The sequence below is a fragment of the Portunus trituberculatus genome, chromosome 44 (genome assembly GCF_017591435.1).
Source record: "Portunus trituberculatus isolate SZX2019 chromosome 44, ASM1759143v1, whole genome shotgun sequence".
Classification (NCBI taxonomy): domain Eukaryota; kingdom Metazoa; phylum Arthropoda; class Malacostraca; order Decapoda; family Portunidae; genus Portunus; species Portunus trituberculatus.
In genome coordinates, this window is record NC_059298.1 from 12,348,886 (window position 1) to 12,363,623 (window position 14,738).

General features: G+C 41.6%; 2 non-coding genes across 2 annotated transcripts; one reads left to right on the top strand and one right to left on the bottom strand.

The window, feature by feature from the left end:
* Window positions 1-211: 211 nt before the first annotated feature.
* Trnae-cuc lies at window positions 212-283 on the top strand. The gene has a single exon. It is a non-coding gene; the product is annotated as a tRNA-Glu (tRNA).
* A 907-nt stretch (window positions 284-1,190) lies between these two features.
* Window positions 1,191-1,262, bottom strand: Trnae-cuc. Its single transcript has one exon. It is a non-coding gene; the product is annotated as a tRNA-Glu (tRNA).
* Between the last annotated feature and the right edge of the window lie 13,476 nt (window positions 1,263-14,738).

Consider the following 14,738-nt stretch of genomic DNA (forward strand, 5'->3'; position numbering starts at 1 on the left):
GGCACAGCGGGCAGACGGAATGCTAGACGGAGAGAGAGAGAGAGAGAGAGAGAGAGAGAGAGAGAGAGAGAGAGAGAGAGAGAGAGAGAGAGAGAGATTCCTACATGTAGCAGTATAGCAAAACTCTCTCTCTCTCTCTCTCTCTCTCTCTCTGTCATTAATGACAGACAATTTCCAAGTATCTTTAAATTATAACAAAACGTGTCATAATTCCCGTGTGGTCTAGTGGCTAGGATACGCGGCTCTCACCCGCGAGGCCCGGGTTCGATTCCCGGCACGGGAAGACATTTTAGGTACTAATCAGCAATGTGTGTGTGTGTGTGTGTGTGTGTGTGTGTTTGTTGGCAGCCAAGAGTGCATGCAACTTCCGAATAAATTTCTGGACGTCAGAGAGTCCACCACTCAAGCAACCTCTCCCTCACTGAGACAGCACAAACTAGAGTATAAACTCTTATCTACGTATCTCCTGATCGCGAATTCTATCAATAATATCAAACGATATTCAGATATGCTGCGCCAAGCATCGTCACCATGACGTATTTTTGTACATTACACATGATATTCATATAAAACTGTTTTCGTAATAAAATAATTGTGGCAAAACAATCTTTTCCTCATTTCATTCACTTCAAGTGGACAAAGGTCCATCTTTTACTCGTAATAGATAAACAGGCAGAGCCTGAGAAGTTAACTGATCTCGAAATAAATGGCTAAAAAAAATCAATGCAATAAAGAAGTGAGAGAATTGGATACGACAATGATTTGATGTTATTTAACTATATGAATAGCTAATCTGTAATTAGTTGATTCATATTTTAATGTGCATATGTACCACGAAGGCGGGCGATGTAATTTTGTTCTGCACATCTAGTTTGCAGTTTCGTGACATCAATTAAGAGCGCACAATCTTAAAAAATAAAAATTTCCAATGAGGAAGGTATGATATCACAACCCTTCAAATATAATTCCTTTTTCTTTTGAAAAACAGATTTTGCATTGCAACGGCCTTGACTATTATGACAGGTAACATCATATGCCACGTGTGGCCTCAGTGCAGCAGGCAAGGCAGCTGTTGTTTGGGTTGAGTCGCACTCAAACGCCTCGAGATTAATATCCAAGCTGCATGCGCTCTTGGTCGTCATCCAACATGCACACACACACACATTGACGCACACATTGTACCAAAATATTTCCCGTGCCGGGAATCGAACCCGGGCCTCGCGGGTGAGAGCCGCGTATCCTAGCCACTAGACCACACGGGAATGATAATAAAGAATGAATTTTGTAATCTAAGCAAAATTGTGCGTCTTGTGCTTGGAAATAAGGAAACGATGTGAACAAGGATGAAAGAAACGTGAAGTTATAGCTTATACTACCACTACAAAGAAAAGTGTTAATGTGTTGCACATTGCAAAATAGATAATATACAACACTTGACCAATGTACGCATGAAAGGAAGGATCATACTGAATGGACGAATCGTGGCTTATACGGAGAAGTCCAAACAGAAGTTTTTGAAAACCTTTGTATTTCTTATGATGGAAATCCTCTTCTAGTTTAAATCTATCCATATATCTGAATTTTAGTTTAAATTCTTTCTCATTAATCAAAATTTATTTTACTTCAAAAATATCTATAACTTATTGTATTTGACACAATTAAGCTCAAGAACAACTCAGGATCACAGATGTTGGCAAACGTGTTGCGTGAAACTAATATCAATGGATCTTCAACAAGCGAGACAACTCGACACAGTTATCTGCATCAGCTGCTTCCCCTCGTCTGTCTATCAGCTGTGCCAAGAGTCTGTCATGGAAACCAGCACACTGCAGCGCGTCTGGGAAAGTCCTTGAACGCGAGTCTACGACCTCTCACGCACACCATTTCGTTTTTGCGTCGCTTTGGTAGTCACTAAGTAGGTTCAGGAACCAAAGAATTGTCAGTAACAATAATTCGTCTTTTCCTCGGAAAATCATAAACATTATCACTTAGAATACTTGTATATTTGCTTTGTCGATTTCAGCATTTATTCATTTTCCCTTGTTCTCTCCTATGCGATCTCCCTTTCTTTCTAAAGTTCCCCACCACATGCCGTTCCTCGTCCTGGCGTAGCGGAGGGCTTCCAAGTCATGTCAAGAATTTCAGTATTTACATTGTTGTATGCAACGTTGTCCACGACAAGGAGCCTCCTAAAGACGCGATCGGTTACGCTTTGATGCTCATGTGAGGGAAAGAGCGAAGGGTTCAAACGCTAGCGGAAAAAAAAAAAATTGAATAATGGAGAAAGGAATGGTAAAGGGAAGGGTAGGTTCAATGCAATCACCGTCATCAGTGGAGAAAACAATAGAAAATATAAATCCTCAAAAATTCGACCAATTACAGTGGAAACATCTCTCGAATTATCAGAGAATTAAGCTTTTCCAATAGTTTACCCAATAAATCCAACGTGAAATAAATTTTGATATATTGCCAAGCAGTGAAGAGGAACTGAAGACAATACTGCGTATGATGGAGTAATGAATTACTACCAGCGTCATCACTATAAAGCAATAGAGAACTTGAATTTTTATTGCAGAATAAAAGTTTCATTATATATTCTCCATCTTTTGAATGAATCATTACTTAGATAAGCAAATAAATGAGCAATTGAATAAAAATAGGTAAATAAATAAATAAATAAATAAATAAATAAGTAAATAAATAGATAAATGAGAATCTGTCCAAAATATTATAGTAGCGCAGATAACATTCCGAGTTAACAAAAAAATTCATTCCATGTTCACTGAATGTACCTTAAAAAAAGCTTGGACGTCAGCTTCGTATGGCTCAAGAGAATGTGGCAATCGATATCACCCGATAAAGCATCTTCTCGCCAAAACAGAACTAAACACACGGAAATATAAAGGATAAACAAACCACAGCAGACCAGCTATTCATTCAAGACGATTTGCGATGTTATAGTACTATCTTACCTAAATTAAGAAAGTAGGGATATTAGAAAGAACCGCTACTAATCAAAAAGTAACAATAGTAAGGAAAATACAAACTGTAGTGATATTTACGGTGTTTACCAAACATAAAATCTCTAAATAAGAGAATTAGTCACAGGCATATGAGGAGGCGGAAAAAAGATTCCTATTAAAGTTGAACAATTCCACAAAATGACCGGGAAACGGCGGCCCCCTGAGTTAATTGCTTTAATTAAAAATCCTTCATTTGCCAGCTCCTCTCGCCTCTCCCAGTAACACTTTTTTGCGGCGTGCTCTCTCCACCACCACTACCACCACCACCACCACCACCATCATTACCGTCACCACCAGTCGCTAGCCGCGGCACTCGAGGCAGCCCCGCTGTTTCCCTCACACCTCCGACGATAGCAAAAAGAGTGTGACAAAAAAAAAAAAAAAAAAAAAAAAAATTCTCTGCTTTATGATTACAGGCCCTGTAACATTAATTTACTTGTCAACTCATTTATCTGTCAATCCATTCATCTATTCATCCGTCTATCCAACCATCCATCTATCTATAACATCTATCGTAAATGTCCATCAACTCATTTATGAATCTCTTCCTTCATTTGTCTATCTCATGGCATGTTTCACGCTAAACTTTGTTTAGGTATGTACAGTGTGTGTGTGTGTGTGTGTGTGTGTGTGTGTGTGTGTGTGTGTGTGTGTGTGTGTGTGTGTGTGTGTGTGTGGTGTGTGTGTGTGTCTGTGTGTGTATGTATATGTATATGTGCATATATATATATATATATATATATATATATATATATATATATATATATATATATATATATATATATATATATATATATTATGCGTCCCATATATCGGCCGTAAATGATGATATTGGTCCCGTCACGCATCGCTCCTCCACCTGCAGCACCTTATGACGCCATTCTTCATCCTTTTTCTCCCCAGCCGTGCCTCGGGTGTGCAGCGCCGCGGCCGTCTGCCTTCGTTACTGGGAGAAGGATCGCTTCAGTCAGCAGACGAAGGCAGCGTACGAAGCTCGCACAAGTGATTAAGGAGGCCATGGGCCGCGTGGCCTTTGGCAGCACTGCTACGGAAATTTTGAGCTCACGTCGCCAGCCTCTTGTTACCTTTCCTCACTTTTCCTACTCACGTGTTGCAGTCTGAAGGAGTTTAGATACGTGACCAAATTCACCTTTCCTACGATTCGGACACATTCCAGAGGCGAAATCACGTCATCCTCCAAATTAAACTACATATTATTTTGGGTTTTGTTTGGATCCCTTTTAGTGGGGCGGCATTAGGGGTGTTTTTATTTCTTTTTTCCATATTCAGCCTCAGGTCAGCGCTATCCCTGCGACGATAACTCGGCGCGGTAGCAATGGAGAAGCTTTACGAGTAGAAAGGATAAAATCTTAATTTAAAAAATGAGAAAATCGTATTATTTTCAAGGACATCGATATGGAAAAAACGAATTACGGAAATGGCCTAGTCTTTTTTTTTTTTTTTTTTTTTTGTGTGTGTGTGTGTGTGTGTGTGTGTGTGTGTGTGTGTGTGTGTGTGTGTGTGTGTGTGTGTGTGTGTGTGTGTGTGTGTGTGTGTGTGTGTTCTGATTTTTTCCTCCTCTTCTTTATTTCTTCCCTTTTTACCTCTTACGAGTCTCTTCCAGCGTTTCCTCACCTTATTTTCTCTCTCTCTCTCTCTCTCTCTCTCTCTCTCTCTCTCTCTCTCTCTCTCTCTCTCTCTCTCTCTCTCTCTCTCTCTCTCTCTCTCTCTCTCTCTCTCTCTCACACACACACACACACACACACACACACACACAAATATGAACATGTCGCCTGAAACATGAAAGTGTGTTTAGGGCTACTTCCTTACTGCCTCTGAGCTGCTGGAATCCCCGCCTACCTTCTTTCCCTTGACCTTCACGCAGCGAGGGCCACCACCAAACAGTCTGCTGCAGGACGCTCGCTAAAAACCTGATGGGTGCTGAGCCAAGATTTACAGCCCCGCAATAGTTCGGCATGCGACCACTAATCTTCGGGGTAATATAAATAAGATACACGAACATTATCATTATCATAGATGAACGCCGCGGAAAATTACAGTCATGCGGTGAGGTAAAGGTGAGTTATAGGACGCTGATAAGAAATGGTCGTCTTATTAGTAGTCATATTTGCGAGACATTGGAGGTAGTTAGGCAGCGGTGAGTCATTATCATTAGCAAAATAATATCGACGTGGAATAAGTTTACGAGAGAGAGAGAGAGAGAGAGAGAGAGAGAGAGAGAGAGAGAGAGAGAGAGAGAGAGAGAGAGAGAGAGAGAGAGAGAGAGAGAGAGAGAGAGAGAGAGAGAGAGAGAGAGAGAGACGCTCGGAATTCTAGAGTCGCTCCGTCGCAAGTTTCAGGAAAGTTACGACAATTCTAAGCAATAAAACTCCCCAGTGGAAGTTACGGGAAGGAGGTAACAGGATTCAGGGTTTTGGGTAAAGCTAGACTCTGATGGACACTGCTGTTCACCCTATCACCCCATCATCTCATCCAACCCTGCTGCCCCGTCCCGCCCCACCCTGCCATGGCCTGCCCTGCCCTGCCCTACACAGCCTTCCTGCCCTCCTTGCCACCCCGGAAGTGAGGTACAGATTCACTGACGTCTGGAGAGATTAATGAAAGTTGGTCCACTGCTCTCGCCTTTACTTTTCTCTCAACACCACCACCGCTCCCCCAAAAAAAAATAAATAAATAAATCACCAGCACACGCACAAACACAAAATTCAAGACCACAAAACATAACGAACGAAAAAGAGAAATCCAACACACACATACACACACATACAAAAAACTAATAGAAAATAAATGAAAAATAAAGTCCCAGCAAAAGAAGGAAGCTGAACCTAAAAGCACGGCGAGCGGCATGTATATATGTATTACTCAAGGCTGCAACGCAAAGTGAAACGTGCGATTCCCGACCGACCTCAGCAGCGAGAGAGGTCGGGAATCTGTCACGGGGAGAGTTTTGAGCCGCAGTAAGGAGAAACTCTAAGCGGCATACCAAACCACGCGCCACACACACACCGCATACTGATAGGCAGGAGAAGGGGAAAGGAGGGAGATACGGAGGGAGAGAGAGGAAAGTTGCAGGGAAAGAGGAAAGAAGGGAATGAAATGGAAGGACAGAAAGGAGAGAGGGAGGGAAGGAGAGAAACGAAAGAGAGAAGGTAAGGAGGCAAGGAGAGATGATGAGAGAGAAAGAAAAACTGCTGTGAAAGAGGAGGACGAGGGAAGAAGAGAAGGAAGGAGAGAAAGGGAAGCTAATGTGAAGAAGTGGAGGGAGGAAAAAAAGGGGAAGGAGAGATGGTGTGAGGGAAAAGAAAACTGCTTGGAGGGAAAAGGAGGAGAAAGCCAAACTACTGTGAAGGAGTGGAGGATGGAGAAAAAGGAGAAGAAAAGACGGAGAGGAGGTAAGGACGGGAGGAGAGACGGAGAGACAAAAAGAAAAAGGTTCAGAGAAAGAGGAACTGAGGGTAGGAGGGAGAGAGAAAAGAATGCTGCAGAAATGAAGGGAGAGAATGGAAGGCAGGAAAGTAAGATGAGAGGCAGAGAAGGAAAAGACGAGTGGAAGGTCAGAAATGCTCCTGGAAGTAAAAATATAAATATATAAAAGAAGTAAAATAGAATAAAAAACGAAAAAAGAACCAAATAAAGCAAAACCTCTTATACTGAAGGGGTGGAGGAGAAGGGATAAAATGGATGAACAATGTACTGAGGAAGAGGCGATAAGTGACAAAAGACAAGGACTGCATCGGAACCGTGTCAAGAAGCCTATACAGCGAGGCCTAGCGGAGACAAGAGGATGGAGGATGTGGAGGACCAAGCTAACAAAGACTCGAGTAAGCCGGCGGTAGGAAGGGATAAATGGAAGGATGAAGGGGAAGAAGTGAAGGAGGAGCACGTATCACTTTCTGAAGCAGGCGTGGGTCTTGTGTTCTTCTCTGCGTGGGCGTGACGTGGGAAGGAAATAGAGGAAGATAATGATGGGATACTGATTTTTGCCTCCTTACATTTCAGCGTCATTAAGGTCGATTCACAGCCTTGGGGAAGTGAAGGGGTTAAAGATAGGGATCTTTTATGTTTGGAGGTCGCCACTAATTTTCAACCAAATTTTCATCATTAATACAGTTTTTGGTGCTGAATACGAATATGACATTCATTTTCTCGAGAAATGAAAGATAGTTGCACAAAAAAAGGATTTAATGCGCACTACCTTGCGACGCGCATTAATTCATGCAATAGTAATTAACGGGCGCAACAATACACAGTCGGGTGTCACGCGGCACGTTTCAGACGGCCGTGGACAAGATGGATGTGAACTACAACTTGTAGTGGTTATTTACCAATATTTTGACCGAAGAAGACGCTGTTAAATTTCTGCAGAACTTTAATATCATAGAAAAGAGAAAAGGTGTAAAAGAAAAAAAGAAACATCGAAAGTGTATCGTGGAATGTTACAAGAGAGCTTGCCGTGATAAAGTTTCAGTGAGAAAAAACACTTGGCTTGATGGCAGTACCATTCCATTGAAGAAAATCATCGTCTTCATTTATTCCTGGGCAAAAGAGTATACCAGCATTAAATACTGTGAGGATGAATTGAGGATATGTCGCGCTACTACAGTTGATTTCAACAATTATCTAAGAGAGGTGAGTTAACCTAACCTAACCTAACCTAACCTTACCTAACCTAACCTAACCTAACCTAACCTAACCCAACCCAACCCAACCCTAACCTAACCTAACTTTTCAGATATGTGCCTCATCTCTACTCGCCGCCACTACGCCTATCTTTCATTTCTCGAGAAAATGAATGTCATATTCGTATTCAGCACCAAAAACTGTACTAATGATGAAAATTTGGTTAGAAATTAGTGGCGACCTCCAAACATAAAAGACCCAAAGATAGTGGTGGGGGTGGTGGTAGTGAAATGAATGTAGGTATGTTGCTCGTGGCGATTATGATGATGATGATGATGATGATGATGACGGTGATAGTATTAACGTTTCGACATTATCCCTTTTTATCTATTCTTTAATTAAACATCCAGAGACGTGGTGTTTTAATCCTCATATCTCTGTTTTCTCTATTGTGCGCTAATTTTATACTAATCCATAAACAGAAACAATCCCAAACGCAGATAATTACACCCTATCACTACCACACCGTCTCTCGAATGCAAGGATCTACTGAGGTATTCCACACACAACACAGCAACACGCCTTCCAGTGAAAGTACACACCAAGGCCTGCACAAACCAATGCCACACCCATTAAGAGGATGATTCTACGCAGGAACATACACTTCAAGACATTCAGAACACAATGCTACGGAGCCATCGCCAATGCAGCTACCACTGTCACTTAACCCCTTCAGTACTGGGATGCATTTTTACTTTGACTTTTGGTGTGATTTGACGATTTTATTGACATTAGGAAGCGTCTATGGAGAACAGAAGATTAATGGCCACAGTCTTTACTATTATAACTCCAACATAAATTTCTGAAGCTGTATAAAATCACTAAATAGTAAGCACAAAGAATATGAAAACGAGGTAGGGTACTGAAAGAGTTAACACCTAAGACATCAATAACACCACCCACTCACCCACGTACCCCAGCAACATCTTTTCCTACACCCACACCAACAAATCCCACTCACACACCCCCCGCAACATCATCATCTATACTTACAACAGCAACAAACTCAGTAAAATCACCCATCAAGCCTTCCTGACAGCAACATTAGACAACCTTTCTGGCCATCGAGTAGCTCCCTATTGTTCTAGCAGGCACCCAAGTCCTCGGCGGTGAAGGACTAATCAGCGGAGATACAAGGGCGGAGATCTCAGCGACGGAAAAAGGTGAAAAAGTTGAAAAAGGAGAGCCACCATTGTGCAAGTGACACGCCTGGCTCCCCCTGAGGATGGGGTAGGTCGATTAAGCGTCTGGAAAACAAAGGGTGAGGAAGGACGTGACCCTGACGACGAAGGCAAGGTAGTAGCAGTGAGTAATTGAGAGAAGGAATTGTTTGCAGGAACGTACGTCAATTGTTAAAGATGTCAAGGAGGTATTATTTTATTATTATTATTATTATTATTATTATTATTATTATTAGTAGTAGTAGTAGTAGTAGTAGTAGTAGTAGACTTTTATCGTGTTTCTGCCATTAAACCCCTGGGCACACGGGTGTCTCCAGTGGGCGCGGTGAAGGACGAGTGAAAGGGATGAGCGACGGGGCTGAAAACCTTTCCTCGTAAGCTTTATATTCCCACAAAACAAGAAAGAAGCTAAAAGAGCCTTTCATCTTTTACTCTCTTTATATTATTATTATTATTATTATTATTATTATTATTATTATTATTATCATTATTATTATTATTATCATTATTATAATTATCATTATTATTATTATTATCATTATTATTATTATTATTATTATCATTATTATTATTATCATTATTATTATTATTATTATCATTATTATTATTATCATTATTATTATTATTATTATTATTATTATTATTATTATTATTATTATCATTGATATTTTCATCATTATTATCATTATCATCATCATCATCGTATTTATCATCATTATTATCATATCATGAAATCATCATTCATGTAAAGTAGTAGTAATAGTAGTAGTAGTAGTAGTAGTAGTAGTAGTAGTAGTAGTAGTAGTAGTAGTAGTAGTAGTAGTAGTAGTAGTAGTAGTAGTAGTAGTAGTAGTAGTAGTAGTAGTAGGAGTGAAGAGAGAAGGTGGAAGCTGCACGTTTATTTTATTCTATTTTATCTTCCTTCATACATTTAAAACGACCTCCATGACACGGCGAGGCAAGGTGATTACCTCCCACCTTCACTTCCTCTTACTCCTCCTAATCCTCCTCTATCTTGCCCTCCACTCTCTCCATGCAGGTGGATGCGTCTCCCGGTCCGCCAGAGACTGTACTTTACCCTTAACACAAACCCTAAGCATTTCTCTCCAATATCCAGCGGAAAGATAAATAAATCGCCAAATACTAAAACACTATTGATATATGATAAAAACATTCCCATTATTCTTTTATTCCTTTCTCCTCTACTACTGTTTTCCGTTTTACTCTGTTCCTTCGAGACTGCCTTTCCGTTTCCGCCCATCTGCCGCTATTCATTCCCTTTCCATCTCCTCTCTTGTCCTCCACCTCCTCTTCCCCTTTCTCCTCCTCCTCCTTTTGTTATAACAGATGAACCACTTTTCACCCACGGATCAGTCGGCAGCTGACTCAAAATACTTCACAATTTAACTACGCATCAGCATTAACACATCGGAGACACGTTACTCGAAGGGCCGATGAACTAAGAAACCCCCGACACTGTGAGAGCGAAGTAAATAAAGACAAGAACGCGAGGAAATAAAACGGAATAGTCAGGACAAAGGCATGAGGTTGTAAAGCGAAGGAAAAATATGAAATCGGGTCTTTTGAGAAGGAGAAGAAAAGAAGCGTAATAAAATCAAGCAAGAACGCTAAGGAGGAAAGAGCAAAAAGGGGAAAGGTTATGAGGAGCACATGGCGAGGGAGAGACTGCAGGTACGGAAGGAGGGACGGAGGGAGGGAGGGAGGGAGACGAGGAGGAGATTAAAGATCCGGAAGATTAAGAAACGAAGAAGAAAACGGAGAAGGGAGAAAGAATGGACAAGAACGCTCTCTCTCTCTCTCTCTCTCTCTCTCTCTCTCTCTCTCTCTCTCTCTCTCTCTCTCTCTCTCGATTATTCTTTCAATACCATCTGCGCCAACGACACTGAAATCAACCCTTCATTTTATCTTCGCTTTTGGGGGCCGCCGTGGTACAGTGGAACTATGCGTATACTTTGGGGTCCGAGGGGTCTCCAAGCGCACGAGTTCGAATCCTGTCCACGGTCCGAGTGTAGTTTGGGCTTCCTCACTCGGGGAAACGGTTTCCTAGCGGGTGGGCTTTGAGATAGGAGGTACTCCAAAAAGTGTCCGCTTTAACCCATAAATTCCCGTGAAAAGCCCACATGGTATAAAAAAAAAACTACTACTACATCAACAGCACCAATAACCGTAGCAGCAGCAGTAGTAACACTGAAACTACCACTTTTACACCCTGATCCATCACAGCCATCGCATCACCAGCATCTCTCCTCCAAACCTTCCCCATCCTCAGACTTGGAAGCTTCAAGAGCCCGCGGTGGTGTGGCGCCCCACTGCGGGATATGGATTTAAGGTTTCTACTACCGAGATCTGGCTGGGGCACGACCTCAATTCTCACATGGAATTTCATATTGCGATCCTCCTCTCCTTTTCCCTCGCCTCCTCCGCGCCTTAGACCACAGCCAATAGTCCATCTGTATGCACCTCGAGACGCCTCCGCAGGGAATCAAGTTGGCGCAACGGCCTGGTGAGCTTGATGGCACGAGGCTCTATAGAGAAAAAACCCGCGGGAGCTCGTGGCCCGTAGCAAGTCGAGGTGTTAGTCTTCCCCTGTGTTCTTATGCGTTCATAATGTTCCGGGACAGCTGCGTCGGAAGTCAAGTGGGTGAAGGCGTCGGGAATTTCCATCGATTTAAACGTTTTATTTATTTTTTTCCCTTTCTTTCTTTATAGAATATTTTGGCCCTCCGCCCGATGATGGTGAGGTCACAGGAGGAGAGAGAGTGAGAGTGACAGAGGAGGTGCCTTGAAATATATTATTAAACCACTCTTACTGGCATGAATGATGAGCGCTGGGTGAAGGGACACGGCGCGGAAGGCTGGGCTGAAGAGGAGAAAGAAGGGTTGGATGGAGTGTGGAAGGAGGTGGAGAAAGGTGAAGAGTACCAGGAAAGGGAAGGAGAAAAGGAGAAGTAAGGAAAATAAAAAAAAAAAGACACGGTTTGGAGCACGTTTGTGTGGGAAAGTTTCGAGAAGAGGAGGGTTGATCGTTAGGATGAAATAATACGGTGGGGAGGAAGAAAAGGAGGAAAAGAAAGAGGAGGAAGAAGAAGAGGAGGAAGAGAGGTAAAAAAGTAAACGGAAGAGGACATAAATGGGTGGAGGAGAAGTGGGATGACGGAAGAAAAGAGAGGCAGGAGATGAAAGATGGAATTAGTTTTAACTCTTCAGAGAAATTCGCATCGACTTTGAGCGAGAAAGAAAGAAAACGAGGTATTTTCAAGACAGGTAACTTTAGTAAATATTTGATGCAATGCTCTTGGAGGAGGAGGAGGAGGAGGAGGAGGAGGAGGAGGAGGAGGAGGAGGAGGAGGAGGAGGAGGAGGAAGAGATGGAAGAGGAAAAGCCTCACTACGGAAAAAAAACTCTCTGGTGTACGATGTTCCTTTTCATTTATTTATTTTTTTTAATCTTCTGTTGATGTTTTCTCACTATGTTATTAGCTTTCAGTCCTCTATGCTTTATTTCAATGCCTTTCTTTTTTCTAGTTATTGTTCTCCCTCATTATTTCTTTATTCTTTTTGAGGTACATCTCTTTCATCTCCTCAGCTCCTCGTCCTCCTCCTTCTCCCCCTCTTTCTCCTGCTCTTGTTTTTCTTGCTCTTCCATCTTCTCTTATTTTTCCTCCTCTCCTTATTCCTATTCCTATTCTTTTCTTTCTTCTTCTTCTTCTTCTTCTTCTTCTTCTTCATCTATTCCTCCTGCTCCTCTTCCTCCCAAAACAAAGTAACATTACCCCTCGTGCAGCGTTACCTTTAAATCGAGTCCTTCCCTCTGTGTGTGTGTGTGTGTGTGTGTGTGTGTGTGTGTGTGTGTGTGTGTGTGTGTGTCCCTCTCTTTCAGTTTCTCCTGTGACAGCAATTACCATCAGCCTCTTTTGTCCCTAGTGGCGCCTCCTCCCTCAGCGCGGCTCTCACTACGCATTCAAGAGGCCGCACCCGGTACAAGGAGAGGCTGTAATCCGGACACCGAGGAACCCATTTGAAGACGTGTGTTGCAGGGGACAAGTCACTCGCTACCGTCACCTCGCTGTTACTTTTCATGGTGGTTGAGAGAGAGAGAGAGAGAGAGAGAGAGAGAGAGAGAGAGAGAGAGAGAGAGAGAGAGAGAGAGAGAGAGAGAGAGAGAGAGAGAGAGAGATTACATGTGCTTGAGTAACGATTAACAGCAGGTATGTTTGTCCTAATCATGGTGTTTGTTAATATCTTCAGTACCATGACGCTTTTCCATATTCATTCTGTATACTGTTTGGTGATTTTATACAGCTTCATAAACTTCTACAGGAATTACAATAGTGAAGACTGTGGGCATTAATTTTCTGACCTTCACAGATCCTAGCTGATGTCAATAAAATGGTCTAATCACGCACATTTCTGTAGGTAAAAAAGTGTTCTAGTACTGAGGTGGTTAAGCTGATACGTTTGTTTTTCTCTTAAGTACTTTGTTTTCTCATTAAAACGAATTTGAAATGGTATGGAGGTGATTGATCTTGTTCTTGTCAGTGGTGATGTGGAATACTGAATAAATTATCACTAGAATGATTAGTAAAGACTGCCACGTGTTGGCCTGACGACTTAATGCAGCTTCTTTTATTTTTTATACGTTCTTGAATTAAAATGATAAAAAGAAATAACGCTAAACTCTTCAAATAAACTTCGCTTACGTCTTATTTAATCTTTGAAAATCCTAATCAACTTCCACTAACGCCTGCCACGTTTAAGAACTAAGGAGAGAAAAAGTACAGAAATTTGGTCTTTACTCGTAATCTTTAATAGCAGAATAGTTAAAGCTTCCTTACTTTCTGGCCAGTTATGTATAAGAGATCGGACGAAATGTATAATAGTTAAAGCTTTGTTATTTATTATCCAGTCATGTGTACGAAATCAAACGAAATATAGAACAATAAAAGCTTCATTATCCTCCTTTAGCCATTCATATATTAGAGAACGAAGGAAATGTACTTGAATACTTCCTTTAGTCTTAAGCCCTTCAATACTAGGAAACAATCTTACCTTCTGATTCGCGTACGATTAGACCATTTTATTTACATTAGGAAGAGTTTATGGAGGTGAGAAGATTAATGGCCACTGTCTTCACCATTTTAATCCCCCACATGAGTTTCTGAAGCTGTACAAAATTATCAAATCGGAATCGAAATGAATATAGAAACGCGTTATGGTGCTGAAGTGGTTAAGGCGTTGGACAGTAATGGCAAAAGTTTCTCTTCATTACGATTCACGGCACGAGCCAGGGACTTCGTTGAACGCGAGTTACCTTATCTGAAAAAAAAGTTGATTACTATTAAACATGCTGATGAAATTTGCAAGTTGAGGATGTGTCGTGAATGTCATTATCCCTTCCTCTCCTACGCTCTACCCACTGTGCCGGCACCAAGGATTCTTTCAGCTGACTTGGTGATGAGAGGACTCGTGTGTGGCGGCTCTTTTTCTTCTTCTTCCTCCTCCTCCTCCTCCTCCTCCTCCTCCTCCTCCTCCTCCTCCTCACCCATTACTTCCACCAGGTCCTTTCCGTATTTTCGTCTCTTCCATCTAAATACTTTTCCTTTTTTCTTTTTCTTTTTCTTTTTTTCCTAGCTCTATAACTCTGAGTATTTGTTTAATTTCTCTTCCTTTCCTTTCCTTCTTTTGCATGTGTCTCTCTATCTCTTCCATCTCAATACTTTCACTGTTTTTTCTTTTCTTTTCCTTTTTTTCCTCTTTATATCTCTCCTCTGAATATTTGTCCAATTTCTCTTCCTTTCCTTACTTCTCTTGTC